Raw genomic sequence first — 17,954 nt, forward strand, 5'->3', positions numbered from 1 at the left:
CAAGAGATATAATATCAATAGATACAAACAAAAGCTCTTAAAAGTCCTTCATATCTGTCTATTTATTTAGTAATCTCTTCACCTAACTGGGGGATTCAAACTCATGACCCAAGATCAAGAGTCACATGCTCTTCTGACTGAGCCAGCCAGGTACCCCTTAATAATTTTTTAAGGGTGAAAGGAGTCTTGAATCCAAAAAGTATTAGAACTGCTGACTTAAGGCATAAAACCCAGGCACTGTTTTATTTCTGCCTTCTTTTTCTTAAGTAAACTCCATGCCCAATGTGGGGCTTGAACTCATGACCCTGAGATCAAGAGTCACATGTTCTACCGACTGAGCCAGTGAGGTGCCTCTACTTCTGCCTTTTTATAGAGATGTTAACTAAACTGCTAGGAAGCTAGGAAGACATAGAGTTGGGGACCAGCCAGTTCTACCACTATTGTCAATTTTGCCTTCTGGAGATCTGCCTGCCCAGCTGGAATTCTCCTAAGTTATGAGAATTCTGGACCCTGAAGAGAGGCAACTGACAAACTGTAAAGGAAGCAGGGAACTTTGACATAACCAGGAGGGATCATGGGCTGAAAAAGGAGGAAGCAGGCTGGCTTTCTGTGGCATTTGGATAAGAGCCAGTCACCATGGCTGTCATTCTGCCTCGGAACTCTTTGAACACATGTCTTCCTCTCCATCCCCACACTACAACCACCAGAGTCCAAGTCCTTATTAACTCACCTGTAGACTACTCTAACAGCTTCTGAATTGTGTCCCTAACTGCAGGCTTTAATGCTTTCTGTCAGTCCAGCTGGTAAACCACTATCAGATCAAACTACCTGATACACTGCTTTTATGCAATTAGCTAGCAAATATATATCACTTATTATACCCCATCATTATGCCAAGAACTACTGGAGATTGAAAATTTTCACTGAATTTAAAGTTTTACTCTCTTTGGGGGAAGGGGGAAAATGAATATACAAAAATTGTTAATAAAAAAATTACATATGCTACATACTATGGTAGAGCTATGTAGATCGGAGAAGGAAGAATAGGTAGGATTGCATAAATCTTAAAAGGATCTGGGATGAGCATGACACACATAAGGAAGAGGGAGATGATGATGAGTTGAGGCTATTTCAGAGAGTAGGAAAAAAAAGCCTTGAAGTCCATCTAGGGGCACCTAGATAGCTCAGTCAGTTAAGCATTTGACTCCTAATTTCAGTTCAGGTCATGATCTCTTGTCATGGTTCATGAGTTCAAATCCCATGATGGGCTCTGTGCTTGACAGCATGGAGCCTGCTTGAGATTCCCTCTCTCTCTCTGCCCTTCCCCTGCTTAGGCATGTGTGTGTACATGTTCTCTCTCTCTCTCAAAATAAATAAACATTAAAAAAAAAAAGTTAAAAAAAAGTCAGCTGAATGCTTGATGCTAAAAATACTTGTTAATTGTTTGATTGGTGCACTAATGTATTAACTTATAGATAGAAAATAAGATAAAAACTTTTAATTTCTGTGCTGGTTTGCTTAATTTACCTCCCCCCAACAACTGTTGCTCATCCACTGCTTTCTAAATACGGTTAAGAACGAAGGTTATGGTTTTCAGCCTCTTTTTGTTAATTACTTGACTCCTTTACACAAATCCCATGCCCCTTCTTCCCAATAGCCATTCTCTATGTTTAATGTATAAACTTTTGTATATATTCATATAAAATGTATACTATTGTTTTGATTTCATGTATTTTACATATATAGGACTATATTATAGACTTCATTCTGTTTTTTTTTTCCACTTGGTACTATGTTGTTAAGAATCATCTGTACTGTTGTATCTAACCCATAGGTTATTTGTAATGTCTATATCTATCATTTAATAATAACATCTAATGAGTTCCTATCAGCAGTTAGGAGCTATGGAGATACACAGAAAATAGAAGCCATGGTCCCTATCCTATCTTCATGTATCTTACAATCCAGCTGGAACAGATAAACACACACACACACATAACAACATACTATCAGGTAGCAATGGATAAAGACAGAGTAAAGTTCGGTTGAAGAGGTGAGTGAACTATACCTTACCATAATATATTTAGTAAAACAGGAAGACAGGAAGGATGTGGCATCTAGATTTAAATGAACTGATATGAAGTTGTAAAATAACATTTAAAAATTTTCTAGACTTTCCTCTAGATGGTGCTAAAGCAACCATATTGTCTATAATATAACTGAAATTTCCTTCAACATTATAATGAATAGGAGGTGATTTATGACTTGTTAGCAACTTGATAGCTCCACCTCCACCAATTTTTTTGCCCTCTGGTTCCCAGTCTTGGGCAGTGAGAAATCCTGGACATTGCTAAGAAATTAAAACCACAGACAACTCAAACTCCAATGGTTTCTCATCCAATCTACAAAGAGCTATAAATTCAAAGCAATGTGCTATTTGTGTGTGTTTGGAAGTGGAGGAATGGGATTGAATAATTTTCTGTCTCTGCTTCCAAGGAATTTATAATCTAGAATGAAACAGAATGGGCAAAACACTTAAATAGAGCAGAAGACCTCATTACCGGCAATGCTTTCCACTACTACTCCAACACATCACAGGGATGCATAGAGTAGGTAATGAATATTCTAACCTGCTTAAGGAAAGAAATGGTTCTTTAGGGACTAGTAATAAGTTTTTAAAGACTGGCTTAAAATAAAGTTGTTGGATGTACATATAGTAGCCACCCAAGGTTCTGATGTATTTTAGGTATCTGGACCAAATAGAATCTCTGTTTAGGAACAGCCACAGCGTGCATTCCACACAGACTTTCAGTATCTTAGGTAATACGGTATAACAATACAGAGATGTGAACTGAACTCTAAGATTTCATGTTAAGAGGTTTTATTGGTTTGTTTTTAAAAATATTCTGAATAACTCAACTTCTAGTACACAGAGATGGTGGCGACAGCAGTGGTTTACGAGATAGTAAGATATGAGAGAGCTGATACAAGTGAATAAGAAACAAAACACCTTCTACTTCCTCCTCAAGAGGACAGCATCTGTAGAAAACTACAGTGTTGGTATCTGGAGAACACCTGTAAGAAGCTTCTAACAGGCATCCTCCCTCAGTTACCACTGCCAGAGCAGCTTACAAACCTTTAGGTCATCTTCTATCGTTGCTATGTCAAGAACAGTTTCTCCCTGTATAGGCCTCTTGACAGCTCCTGTCACAATCTTTCCCCTCTAATGCTAGTGATGAATGGATTGGGAATGCCCATAGTGAATAAGAGGCTGAGCGATGGCTCACTGCTCGTAATTAATAGCATAATATTAGGCACCAATTGTAGTTACCTGGTTTAAAAAAATAACTAGGCTAATAAAGAATGGGTGTGGACTGCTCAGCTGCCATACCCAGAGTCACCCTTTTAGGAAAAGCTTAAAACTAACTGAGCCTCTATAATTTAGCCAGAAGTCTACTTAAAATTAAAAAACTAAAAAAATAAAAATAAAAAAAAATACTGGGAAATACTGAAAATACTGGGGCACCTGGCCTGGCTCAGTTGGTAGAACATGTGACTCTAGGTCTTAGGGTCGTGCATTCGAGCCCTTCGCCCTTCGTTGGGTGTGGAGTTTACTTAAAATAGAAAAAGAAAGGGAAGGGAAAAGAAGGGAAGGGAAAGGAAGAGAAAGGAAGAGAAGGGAAGGGAAGGGAAGGGAAGGGAAGGGAAGGGAAGGGAAGGGAAGGGAAGGGAAGGGAAGGGAAGGGAAGGGAAGGGAAGGGAAGGGAAGGGAGGGGAGGGAAGGAAAAAAAGAAAAGAGAAGAAAAAAAAATAATTTAGCCCAAAGTGACTTCTTTTGGTTCTTAATTATATGGCATCTGTTAATTGTATCATTAATAGGGCTCTTCATACATGCTATTTTGTGGTATAATTATTTGCATATTATTTATTTGAAAATACTTCAGTTACAAGATTTCCTGAAAATGAACTCCCATACACAAAACAAATGTGAAAAAACAACTTCCCAGCTTCAGGAAACAAAGCTGCCTATTTGACATTAAATGGCAAAAATGTGACAGGGTATAAATTTCTTTTCATTCAAGCCCATTTGAAAGTAAACCAGGACTAGCCTTAAGCAATGTTGTTCAAGATGTTCTTCGACTTAGTAAAGGTTTACATTTTTTAAATTAATTTTTTTTAATGTTTATTTATTTTTGAGAGAGAGACAGAGGGCTAACAGGGGAGGGGCAGAGAAAGAGGGAGACACAGATTCTGAAGACGGCTCCAGGCTCTGAGCTGTCAGCCCAACACAGGGCTCAAACTCACAAACCGTGAAATCATGACCTGAGAAGAAGTCAGACGTTTAACTGACTGAGAAAGTTTACATTTTAATGTAACCAAATCTTTTCCTTTGTGATTTCTTCCTTTACTTTTATGGTTAGACTTTTCATCTAGAAATATGGATATTTATTTAGTATTATTTTAATTAAATGGTTTTATAAGAACCAAACAAACATGTACCCCTTTAATAAATCTTGATTTTATATACATGTATGTACATATATTTATATACTCATACACAAACATACATATAAACTTATCTTTTCTATTTTGGAAATGTTTTTATTTTTTTAACTTTAAAAAATTAAGGTATAATTAACAAAGTTATAATATATTTGAAGTGTACAATGTGAACATTTACATTTCATTTGTTTTTGAGAAAGAGAAAGAGAAAGAAAGAGAGAGAGAGAGACAGACAGACAGACAAAGCACAAGTGGGGGAGGGGCAGAGAGAGAGAGACACACACACACACACACACACACACACACACACACACACACACACACACAGAATTCGAAGCAGGCTCCAGTCTCTGAGCTGTCAGCACAGAGCCCAAGGTGGGGCTCAAACTCACAAACCGTGAGATCGTGACCTGAGCCGAAGTCAGACGCTTAACTGACTGAGCCACCCAGGCGCCCCATAACGTGAACATTTAAGATCTGTACACACGGGGTACCTGGGCGGCTCAGTCGGTTAAGCAGCTGACTTTGGCTCAAGTCATGATCTCGCAGTCCGTGAGTTTGAGCCCCATGTAGGGCTCTGTGCTGACAGCTCAGAGCCTCGAGCCTGCCTCAGTTTCTGTGTATCCCTCTCTCTCTGCCCCTCCCCAGCTCGTGCTCTGTCTCCCTCTCAAAAATAAATCAACTAAACAAAATTATTATCTGTATACATTTATATAAACTTAGATAAATAAACATGAGTTTCTAAATCAGTTTTTTTTTCCTTCACAGAGGGTTTCCCCAATTCCTATTACTAAAGATCCTTTCTATTTCCACTGGTTTGCTTATAAATTAGGGTCTGTTTCTAGACAGCCAAATGGTTCTACTGGGCCATTACCAAACAGCATTTTTAGTGTTTTTTTTCTTTATTAGTTTTAAGTAAATGGCAAAAGATTTCCCTCTTAACCTCAACACATATATTGTACACTAAATGAGTATTCTGATAATCATGTTAGCTATTGTCAGTGTCAGATGAAGATGTAAACTCTGCAAGGTTTTTTCTCAAAGCTGTACTGTCTCCTTTTTTAATGTTCTGTGTAATGGTCTCTCTCTACCAATGTCCAACTCCTCAGCTTCCTACTTTCAGGTCGAGGTGATAAAGACAAGCTACTGGAGTTAGCAGAGAGGATTGCTTTCCCTTTAACACATGGTTGTCCTTCCCTAGTATAGGTTATCTTCTGCCTACAGATTTTCTATACCTCCTCTAAACTTAAATCTATCTCAATCCTCTAAGTCCCAAGACTTCCAGACACATATTTTTTTGTTGTCTCTTAGGACTGAACTTATTTTATTTAGAAATTATCGATTACTTTCATTTCTTATCTGATATCCCAAAATGTATCCCTATGCCTGATATTTCTATTTCTAGATAAATGTTCTGACTTAAAAAATGATATTTGGGGTGCCTGGCTGGTTCAGTTAGTGGGGTGTGCAACTCTTGATCTCAGGGTTGTGAATTCAAGCCCCAAGTTGAGTGTACAGATTACTTGAACATAAAAATCTTTAAAAAAGTAAAAAATGATTTTAACAACTATACTTTGAAATTGTACCTGCTGTTGTCTCAAGGGAGGTGACCTCGGTGAACAAGGGAGGAAGACTTTCTATTGTCTACCCTTTTTGTATCTTCTGAATGTTGTGCCACTTCATATATGCATGCAAACAATAAAAAGTGGCACCTGCTCTCCCAACCCCCCCAAATGATGCTGCATTAGAAGAGATAACATCTATATATTTTTTCTTTTCCCTACATAAGTATTCAGCAGTTACTCAGTAACTAATGAACAGAAATGAATAACCCCAATACTGGCTTAACCCATCACACAAGGTTTAGATAGGAACCAGATTCCATCTCTGGCTGATGAGGTAGCTGACAGAGTAGGAACTCCTCAGCTACTTACTCTTCCTTCTTTCAAAAAGTTAAGAATCTCAGTTAGTTTCTTATTTTCAACCCAGGGTGGTTTCACCAAATTTCTAGTGGCATGGGTATGACTGTGTGTGTGTGCGTGTGTGTGTGTGCGTGTGTGTGTGCTGGGGTTCAGGGAAGTTCAGCAATAAAGAGTTTGTATGTTATTAAAATGTAGTGTTAAGATCTAGAATTTTTTAAGAAACCACAACTAAACTAAACTGAATCCTTTATTTCTGATGCTTTGTTTAAAGTTATAACAATTCTACTTTTTCAAAATTCACCTAAGGGTTAATAATGTAAAAACCAAACCCACTATACACATTTTACTTCACTGGGCTCACATTTAAAAGCAAATGTCTGTATCTGTCTGACAGTCAATTTGAACTGGAGTCAATTCAAATTCTTGCCTTTTATTTATGTCTTGCTGCCAGACAAAATTTGTTGCAGAATTTGCAACAGGCCTCCATCTCTCTCCCACTTATAAGATGAACCATCAGCAGCATCCTAGACCTTAACTGTTACCACGCTGAGTGTGGCCACTCAGTTAAGACTTAGACTAATATAATCTCACCAAAGTTGTAGAAGAAGTTTCTCAAGTTCTAATGATATAAAAAGTAAAGATGCTTAGTCCCAGGCACAATAGGCTAAATATTTTGTTGCTCTCTGATTTTGGGGGTGGTGGTGGTGGTGGTGGTGGTGGTGGGGTGGGAATGTACAGTATTTCTCCTTGATGGTTTTCAAGATGATAGTTACCATTTTGGGGATGAAAAGTATAGCACAGGGAATACAGTCAGTCAGTAATATTGTAATCAGGTAGGGTGACATATGGTAACTACACTTATCATGGTGAGCATAACATATGCGGAATTGTCGAATCACTACACTGTATACCTGAAACTAATTTAACATTGCATGTCTACTATACTTCAGTAAAAAATAAAAAGCATTGACGCTCCTGGGTGGCTTAGTCGGTTAAGCATCCAACTCTTGATTTTGGCTCAGGTTATGATCTCACGGTTCCTGAGATCGAGACATGCAACAGGCTCTCCACTGACAGTGCAGAGCCTACTTGGGATTCTCTCTCTCTCTTCCTCTCTCTCTCTCTCTCTGCCTCTTCCCCACTCGTGCTCTGTCTCTCTCAAAACAAACAAACAAACCTACTTCATTAAAAAAATAAAAGTAAATAAAAAGCATTGCTTGTAATTAAAAAGTTATTGTGTTTAAGTGTCTTCCATATATTATCTCATTTAATCCTCTCAACAATCTCCACAGTAGTATCATTCCCGTTTTAGAGATGAAGAAATGGAAGGTTAGAACATCTGTTCCTTTGCTAAATAAGAGACAAAGTCAGGATGTGAATCCAAATCAGTCTGACTCTGAACTCTGACTTTTTACTATGTTGCCTCATAAGATGAGGATACACTTCTGGGTTCTCAGCAGCCCACATTTCCAGGTGTAAAACACTAAATGGTCTGTGTACTGCACTTGAGAATAAAATTGTGGACTACAGTGAAAGACATCAACACTTGTAGGTTTATTTTTAGCTATGGAGCAGGTTATTGATTTTATATTTGACCTCTCTATACCAGAAAAGAAACAGAAGCAGCAATAAAGCAGTATACTGGTGGCAAAGGGGAAGATACATAGAGAAGAAGAGGCAAGAAGCAAAAAAGAAAATGTCAGAGTAAAAGGCAGCAAGAGGCAGAAACAGGAAAAAGAGTTAGGGGACAGAAACTCAACAGTGCAAAGCTGCAAGGTTATTATGAAACACATAATGTGTTTCCTTTGTATTCTATTGATGATAAGAAAATCAAAGCTCAGTTCTTGAAGATCTGGAAAATTTCAGAAGTACCTTTTTTTAAGTCATGAAAAAAAAAGAATGTAAATTGATTAAATCAATCATGATGCATCCTTAACATGGAATGTGTGGTTTTAAAAAATGTTATGGGAAGGGTGCCTGTGTAGCTCAGTCAGTTAAGTGTCCAACTCTTGATATTGGCTCAGGTCATGATCTCACAGTTTATGAGTTGGGGCTCTGTGTCAGGCTCTGTGCTGACAGTGAGAAGCCTGCTTGGGATTCTTGTATCCCTATCTCTCTGCCCCTTCCCTCTCTATCTCCATCTAAATAAATAAGTCAACATTAAAAAAAAATAAGAAATGTTATGGGAGACAATTTAATGTTAGGAGAATGTTCATTATATATTCATCTATAAACAAAGAAGATTACAAATATACATAGACAGGTCCCAATTTGTTAAAACTAAAGCTATTACAAAAGTGTATCTATAATATAACAATCATAACAGTAGTTATCTCTAGGTGATTTATGATTTTATTCTTTGTGATTTATGTTTCTCTTTTCTGTTTCCCAGGTTTTCAATAAAAAGTTACTAATTTTTTTGAGAACTATAATTATTTTTTCAAAACTTCTTCATCACCGAAAATAGACATTCTGTAACCATTAAGCACTAATTCCCTGTTCCCTCTGCCCTCTGTCTCCTATTAACTCTATTCTACTTTCTGTCTCTATAAATTTGCCTATTTTAGATACCTCATATAAATTGAATCATATACTATTTATTCTTGTGTCTGTTCACTTAGCATGTTTTCATGGTTTATCTACATTATAGCAAGAATCAAAATTTCATTCCTTTTTATTGCTGAATAACATTCCATTGTTATACCACATTATGTTTATTCATCTGTTGGTGAATTTGGTTGTTTCTATCTTTTAGTTACTATGAATAATTTTGCTACCAATATTATATCTGTGTACAAGTTTTGTTTGAACACCTGTTTTTAATTAGCTGTGGTATATACCTAGGAATGGAATTGCTAGATCATATGTTAATTGTATGTTTAACTTTTTGAGGAACAACCACACTGTTTTCCAGAATGACTACAAGATTTTATGTTCCCATCTATAATCCAACAAGGGTTCCAATTTCTTCATATCTTCTCCAATACTTGTTATTTCCTTCCTTCCTTCCTTCCTTCCTTCCTTCCTTCCTTCCTTCCTTCCTTCCTTCCTTAATAGCCATCCCGTTAAGTGTGAAGTATCTCAGTGTGGTATCTCACTGTAGTTTCACTTTCCATTTCCCTTGTGATTAATAATTCTGAACATCTTTTCATGTGCTTATTGGTCATTAATACATCTTCTTTGGCAAAATGTTGATTCAAGTCCTCTGAGCTATTCTGAATTAGATTGGTTGGGCTTTTTGTTGTTGAGTTGTAGGAATTCTTTATATATACTGGATATAACCCCTTATCAGATACATGATTTGCAAATATTTTCTCTCATTCTGTTAGTTGTCTTTTTAACTCCCATCACAGTATATATTTCGATGAACAAAAGTTTTTAATTTCAATGGAATCAAATTTAACTTTTTGTTCATTGCTCATGCTTTTGGTGTCATATCCTCAAAAGCAGGCATTTTTAAATCAATAAAAAATGTAATTAAAAAATATCAGATGAAAAAATAGTTGCTAGTAGTAGGGGAGAAAATAGTTTACTGCCTCTCATTCTGAATTCAAAGCACAGTATAAAAAAGCTCAAAACGAAGACTGTTTTAAGCATCTACGTTCCCCTTCTTACTAGAACATGACCTAGTAGAGGATCTCTTGGTCAAAGGATATGTATAAAAGCTTCTCTACTTCAAAAAAAGAAAAAAAAAAAAAAAAAGAAAAAAAGCTTCTCTACTTCCAACTTTCAACTTACTAAGTTTTAGAATAAAAACAAAGCTACCCCCTGGATCAAGAACTCATCAACTATGTCCACCATTTGCAGATGGCATATCATTTGCATAGTTTAAAAACAAATGGACTTAGCAACAGCCTTTTGGTACCAAACCATTTCATATGTTCTATGCAATTTACAATTGACCCCAAAGACTTAAGTCTTAAGGCAGAAACCATGGTAAAGGGATTTATTCCTGGATGTACAAACATCTGTTCTGTCTTCTATTATTATTTTTTGTAATGTTTATTTATTTTTGAGAGAGAGAGCATGAGCGAGCAGGGGAGGAGCAGAGAGAGAGGAAGACACCGAATCTGAAGCAGGCTCCAGGCTTTGAGCTGTTAGCACAGAGCCTGACATGGGGCTCAAACTCACAAACCGTGAGATCGTGACCTGAGCTGAAGTCAGACTTAAACTTAAATGATTGAGCCACATACACGGCCCTATCACCTGTTATTTTTTAAATACCCTTGTTTCGTTTACTTTTTTTTCTCTTCTCTTTAAAAAAAAAAGCGTGTCACCTTAAAAAAAGATTCCCTTGGGGGAGCCTACGTGGCTCAGTCGGTTAAATGTCTGACTCCTGATTTAGGATCAGGTCATGATCTCACAGTTTGTGGGTTTGAGCCCTGCTTTGGGCTCCATGCTGATAGTGCAGAGCCTACTTGGGATTCTTTCTCTCCCTCGCCCTCTACCCTTCCCCCATGCACGCATGCACCCTTTCTCTCTCAAAATAAATAAATAAAATTAAAAAGGTAATCCCTTAAAAAAAAACAATTCCCTTGGAAGCTGTATTTCCTTAGTATGGTTAGAGAAAGAAAAAAGTGTTAAACCTAATGTCCAGTGCTAATGGCAATGGTTAAAAATAAATGATTGCCAGTGACAGTCTTTACACTGATGCCAAAGTGTGGTACAATTTAGTCCTGTTCTCTAGAAGTTGAATATGCCTTCAGTTGTGCTCTTCTCTTTGCTTTCCTGGTAAAGTCCTCTTTATACTCCCCAGGCCTCATATTTGGGTCAAAGGTCTTTTTTAGCTGCCTCTAAATGATCAAGAGCCTGTTAAGAGGGCTCCACATAGTTCTAATTTCTTTGTAAATGAAAATGGCAGACATGTTTTTCAACTGGTGCCTGGAGTGGGGGCAAGGAGGAGGAGGAGAAGGATACATCTGCAACAAATACCTCAAACTCCCAATCAATACTAATTTCAGTTTTTCTAGTCCTCTGTAGAGATGGTGGTAAAGGAAAGTAAGTCACAGTTTCTTAGAAACCTGTAAATATAGCTACATCTTGGGCTGGAGCTGTATCTCATAGGACACTGGTAGGACTGAGAGGAAACAGAGTTACAAGAGGATGCCTATGAGGAAGGCTGGTTTGAAACTACTCCTACCTCTGTGAAAACCCCAACTATGGGAAGGTAGGAACTGTTTACTTCCATAGCTGATCTCTGGCATACTGTCTAATGTTTAACCTTGCCATGTGATTACAGATTATGAAAATTTTGAGCACCGTTTCTCCCAGGACTAAAGTTCAAACCAGAGATGTATGTAAAGGGTGAATATAAATTCACACAGAAATTCATGTGAGTTAGTCACCTTTAGAAATGAAAAGACTAAGGAAGATTAGGGCCATTTGTGGTTCATCTAGTAGCTAAGATTTTTTCCCCCAAATTGGTTGTATTCTCAAAACTACTTTTTTTTAATGTTTATTTATTTTTGAGAGAGAGAGAGAGAGACAGAATAAGGAGGCGGCTCCAGGTTCTGAACTGTCAGCACAGAGCCCAACACGGGGCTTGAACCCACGAACCATGAGATTATGACCTGAGCAGAAGTCGGATGCTCAACCAACTGAGCCACCCAGGTGCCCTGAAAGCTATTCTTTTTTTATGGGTTTGCCATGTAGTAACATCAGGAATTTTGATAAAGAGTGCCATATTTTAGGTAAAACTCTAGTCCTAAATTTGTCTACTGCAGTTCTGAAAATTATTAGAATACTTTACTACGCTACATATTCTTATGTCCTACCAAACCTCAAGCAGGCAGAACCTCAAATCGGCTTAACAGCAATATCCCCAGGTTTTTTGTTTTTGTTTTTTTAAATCTCACTTATCCTGGTAATCCATTCATCTGCAAGTCGGGGATTTGACTACAGGGAAGGATCAAATCATGTAGGAGTCTTCCAAAACCAGAAACCCAAAGGCAGAAGTGTGGTTATTATTCCCCTAGAGAAGATACTTCCAAAGAGAACCTATATTTCCCAGGAGCCCTTTATTAATATTCTAAGTATAAATCTCTGAGGTTATCCAATAAAGCGATTTGGGATAAAGTCTTCTGCAGAAATGTTTAAAGCTTATGGAACAGTGGTTCCCCAATTTGGGCACATGGGATATACCCTGAGATGATTAAAAATATTGACACCTGGCTCCTACCTACAGACATGGTGTTTTAGTTTAGCTGGGCAAAATGTGGGCATCAGGCCTTTCAATCCCTGTCTCCACATTCTAATGTGCAGCAAAATCTGGAAACCACTGTTACAAAAATGGTGTCTTCAAATTTTTCTGCCTTCAGTTCTGGGATTGACAGGAAACACAAATCCTAAGCCCTTATTTCTGGGATCTTTTGGGGCTGAATGAAACAGAGAAAGCACAAGGTAACACCCACCATGTTGGAACCATTTTCACATGACCATAGTATTTTCTCTCCACAGAATTTCAGGCAAAAGTATAATAGAGGGCCAGCTGAAACCACTGTGAAGCAAGTATCAATTTGGGGAGTTGTTAGGTAGATCTGTTATAGCTAGAACTATAAGCAGGCAAAGAACTGGTATAGGGTAGAGACGGAAGACCAAAGTGGGATATCTATCAAATGTGAACCACTCCACCCCCAGACTGTGGGGACGGGGAGGCTGGGGAGGAACAGAAAAGATCAAATACAACTCCTCCTCCCATCTAGAAGTTCCCACACCATGGAAACTTTGCATAAGTGCAACAAAGGCTGGTTCACCACACCCTGAAATCTCACACCCCCCTCCCTTTCTTCTTGATGAGGTAACCACACACTGTACCCACAGCGGGAGGCAGCTCAGCAGAGGTCATCGTGCCCTCAGTTATCCAGCTTGAGTCCTTGTCTGAAAGCTACTGGGAATAAGAAGGACGGTACCATCTCAGTGGGACAGCTTTGAAGACATACTTGCCTGAGGCTGTGATGGAATCATGCCTGTCTACAGTTTCACTGTTTTATGGCCTAGCAGGAAGAACCAGGGTAAGAACATGACTAAGGGCTGGTCTACATGAGGCACTTTTCCTTTCAGCCTTCTTCAGCTAGAGGCTGACAGAAACAGCTAACTGCTGAAGCCTCTTTTTCTTTCTGGTAATCTCCACTTGGTATTTTCAGGGTTTGTTAACAGAGCAGAACCAAACCACATTGTAGGTCTCAGTGCCAAAAAGAGGGGAAATAGTAACACAGAGAGGAACGGTTGAGATCAGAGGGTGGATGTTCTTCTGCCCAGAGTAGCTCTGGGAAGCAGAGCCTCCTATAATTATAAACAGTTCTGGTTTCCTCCCTCTCTCTAATCTGTGACAATAATTATTCTCAAGTTTTGGGTGGCTTCTGTTATGGGCTGAGTTGTGTCCCCCCAAAATAGATATATTAAAGTCCTAACCCCCGATGCCTCAGAATGTGATCTTATGTGGAAACAGGTTCTTTACAGAGGCAATCAAGTTAAAATGAGGTCATTTAAGTGGGCTCTAATCCAGTATGCCTGGTGTCCTAATACAAAGGGGGAAGTTTGGACATACTAACAGATGCACAAAGAGGGAAGAAGATGTGAAAGCACACAGGGAGAAGACAGTCATGTGACTGCAGTGATGACATTTAGAAACCAATGGATGCCAAGGATTGCTGGCAAACACCAGAAGCTAGAAGAGGCAAGGAAACATTCTCCCCTCGAAACATCCGAGAAAGCACAGCCTTGCTAATAACCCCTTGATCTAGGACTTCTGGCCTCCAGAACCATGTGACAATAAATTTGTTTAAAAATTTTTGTTTATGTTTATTCATTTTTGAAAGACAGAGAGAGACAGAGCACAAGCAAGGGTGGGATGGAGAAAGAGGGGGAGGGACAAAGATTCTGAAACAGGCTCCAGGCTCTGAGCTGTCAGCACAGAGCCAGACGCGGGGCTCGAGCTCACAAACTGCGAGATCATGACCTGAGCAGAAGTCGGACGCTCAACCAACTGAGCCACCCAGGCGCCCAGACAATAAATTTGTTTTAAACCATCCAGGTTTTGGCACTTTGTTATAGTAGCCTTACGAGATACGGCCCCAAAGTAGACCTGGTGTTGATGAAATCAGTCAGATTCTACTTCAATTGGCCTCAGTGAATTACTGCTGCTAGCCAAGATTACAGTCTAGGTCAGTGGCTCTCAAATAGGGTGGGTGGAGAACAGTGGTGATGGCAGCAAATCATAATTTCTTGGGAAGCTATTTCATAATAAATGCCTAAGTTCTTTACTGAGCCCACTGATTCAGAATATGAGGAGTAAGGAATAGTTAACCTATCTTTTAAACAAGCTCCCCAAGTGATATCGTTGACTTGCTCTGATCTCATGTACCACTACACCACCCCCAAATGAGTAACACTAGCTTAAATGAAAGGATAAAACTCTGGGTCTTCCCCAAATTGACCTGTAGATTCACTGTAATCCCAATCAAATTCTCAAATTCTCAGCAGGTTTTTTTTTTTTTCATAAAAATTCAGAGACTGACCCTAATATTTATATGAAAATGCAAGGCCAAGAATAGCCAAGGTAATCTTGAAGAAGCACAATAAAACTGAAGATACCAAGACTCATAAAGCCACAGGTAAGACAGCATAGTACTGACACAAGACTAGACAAATGGATGAGTGGAAAGAAAGAGTCCAGAAATAAACCCACACATATGTCATTTGATTTATGACAAATGAGACACTGCAGTGCAGTGGTGGGGAAAGGATGGCCTTTTCAATAATGTGCTAGGTAAATGAGGTATCCATATGGAAAAAGTAGAATCTTGACTCAACTCATACCCTAAACAAAAAACAATTTCATATACACTGTAGATCCATATATGAAAATAAAAACAATATAGTTCTCAGAAAAATACATAGGAGAATATCTTTATTACCGTGGGAAAGGCAAAATTTTCTTAAACAGGACACAAAACACTAACTATATAAAAAAAAGATAAACTAGACTTTATTTATTTTTTTTTTTAATTTTTTTTCAGCGTTATTTTTATTTTTATTTTTGGGACTGAGAGAGACAGAGCATGAACGGGGGAGGGGCAGAGAGAGAGGGAGACACAGAATCGGAAACAGGCTCCAGGCTCCGAGCCATCAGCCCAGAGCCTGACGCGGGGCTCGAACTCACGGACCATGAGATCGTGACCTGGCTGAAGTCGGACACTTAACCGACTGCGCCACCCAGGCGCCCCTAAACTAGACTTTATAAAAATGAAGAAACTTCCATTCATGAAAAGGTACCATTAAGAGAAACAACAAGATATAAAATAGAAGGTATTTATAATACATATATCTGATAAAGGACTCATAATCAGAATATACAAAAAATTCCCACAAATTCATAATAAAAAAGATACAACCCAATCCTAAAACGTAAGAGGTTTGAACATGTATTCTGTAAGATTTCCAAAGGCCAACAAGCACATAAAAAGATGCTCAATTTCATGATTTTCATGGCAATGCAAATTAATATCACAATGAGATACCATGCTATACAGCAAACAGGATGGCTAAAATAAGAAAGAAAAATAAGTTCAAGAGTTGGTAAGGATGCAGAGCAACCAGGATTATTTGGAAGTAGGAGTATAAACTGGTTCAGACACTCTGGGAAACTGGCAATATCTACTGGCGCTGACGGTGCCCCCTAATGACTCAGGAATTCCATTCCTAAGTATGTACAGAATAGGAATGGGTACATGTATTCCTCAAAAGCACATACAACAATTTCTGCAGCAGCATTTTACACAAAAACCCCAAACTGCAAACAATCCAAAAGCTCATCTGCAACTGAATAGTGTTGAATTCACATAATAAGTATTATAAAATAATGAGAATCAACAAAGTATAACTACATGCAACAACATGGATAAATTTCACTGGCATAATGTAGAACAGCTAGACATAAAAAAGGTCATACTGTAATGATTTTATTTATATAATGTTCAAAATGGAGAACACTAATCTCTGATGCTGGCAGTCAGAAGTGATCTTTTTTTAAAGGGGTTAGCTATTGGAAGGGAAGTATGAAGGGGTTTCTGGGGTGGGGGTAATAATGCATTTCTTCATGTAGGTACTAATAACCAGAAAGTGGGTTCACTTGGAAAATTCAATGACCTGCATGCTTATAATTTGGGCACATATTTTTATTTCTATTATTGTTCAATAAGACATATTAACGTAAAAACAAATACACTTGGGTTTGTGACTCCTCCAGGATCAGCTGAGGTGCAAGCTAGTTCTGTACTTGGGGCAGTCTGCCCCAACTCCAGGGTAGCAAATCAGTCTAGTATCTAATGCAACAGCACTTGGGGGGATGGTAGGGGAGGGTTTCTACTTTCTTCATCCATTCTTCCTCCATACTGATACTTGATTCTGTTAGATTTTTAAATAGAATAATTCTAAGAAGCAGGCTAAAAGCTGAAAAGCAGAGGAGAGCTTGGTAAATGGGAATATGCACAGTATTTCAAGTGTACTGAATGATACAAGAAAATTTTCAAAAGATGGGGATAATCAGAGTCAAATAAGGAGAAGGCAGGTTGTTCACTGAATTAGTTCAGGGTTAAAAAGTTTCATTTGACTGTGAGTTCAATGGGGGTAGAAAAGTATTCGATAGCAGTCTTTTAGGCTTTTTAAAGACATACTAAACAGAAAATAGAGTACAGCTTGTGGGAGGGGGAACTACTCAATTTCTCACCATAGCCTTTTTGTCACAGAGCTTGTTGCTATGGAGAAGGCCATGAAGGCAGCAACTAGGGGAAATAAAGGATCTGGCAGGAGTAAGCACAGTGACAGTGGATTAAACAAAAATTCCTTGAGCAATTAGCAAGTAGCAGGGCCTATAAATGACACACTTTCCATTTTTTCCTAACCCCTACCCTTCTAAAAGTACATGGGCTTGGTTTGCCACTATAATTTAACTCAAATACAGAGAAGCCTGAATGGGCCTAACAAAGCCTAAGCCTGGCAGACAAAACACAGGCCATTTAGCAATGCTGCTTCATGCCAGGGGGAATCGGCTACCTACCCACCCCTATCCTGGGGAAATGATCTCCAGCTGCCTAAATTATAAAGTTGATGCCCTATGATTTCTTTGTTCTGTAAAGCCTGAGGGAGATAGGATAATGAAGTATCAGAAGAGGTATAGAACAGCCCCTTGTTTCATAAAGCAGTCAGAGGCAGAGAGAGAGAGAAGAGAGAGAAAGAGGGAGTTCTTACTGGTATCATTAAGAGGCAGCAGCAGCGACCTGGGAGCAAAGCTCTGCCTGAACTGGTCTGAAACTACTGCTGTGGGAGAAAAGGCTGGTTGCCAAGTTTGTTAATAGCTTCTGCCCATCATTGTTACAGCAGCTTTATCAACCAGGGCAGGGCCAGGACCTGTTTTTAGCAGTGTAAGCACTGAGACTGGAGGGTTCAACAACATCTTCCAGCAGATCTCACTACAACCAATGATTAACAAAGACAGTTCTCTCTTCTGTCCCACACAAATGATCACAGAAT

At 38.6% G+C, this 17,954-nt stretch overlaps 1 protein-coding gene and 1 long non-coding RNA gene across 4 annotated transcripts in view; one reads left to right on the forward strand and one right to left on the reverse strand.

Moving 5' to 3' along the window:
* The window catches only part of ZNF609 (zinc finger protein 609), a 213,703-nt gene that overhangs the window by 35,235 nt on the left and 160,514 nt on the right, over positions 1 to 17,954 (reverse strand). The window lies entirely within an intron of this gene.
* Positions 11,940 to 14,217, forward strand: LOC109500632. Its single transcript, XR_002158311.2, has 2 exons — positions 11,940 to 13,435; positions 13,954 to 14,217. It is a non-coding gene; the product is annotated as an uncharacterized LOC109500632 (long non-coding RNA).

Source organism: Felis catus, chromosome B3 (genome assembly GCF_018350175.1).
Source record: "Felis catus isolate Fca126 chromosome B3, F.catus_Fca126_mat1.0, whole genome shotgun sequence".
Taxonomy (NCBI): domain Eukaryota; kingdom Metazoa; phylum Chordata; class Mammalia; order Carnivora; family Felidae; genus Felis; species Felis catus.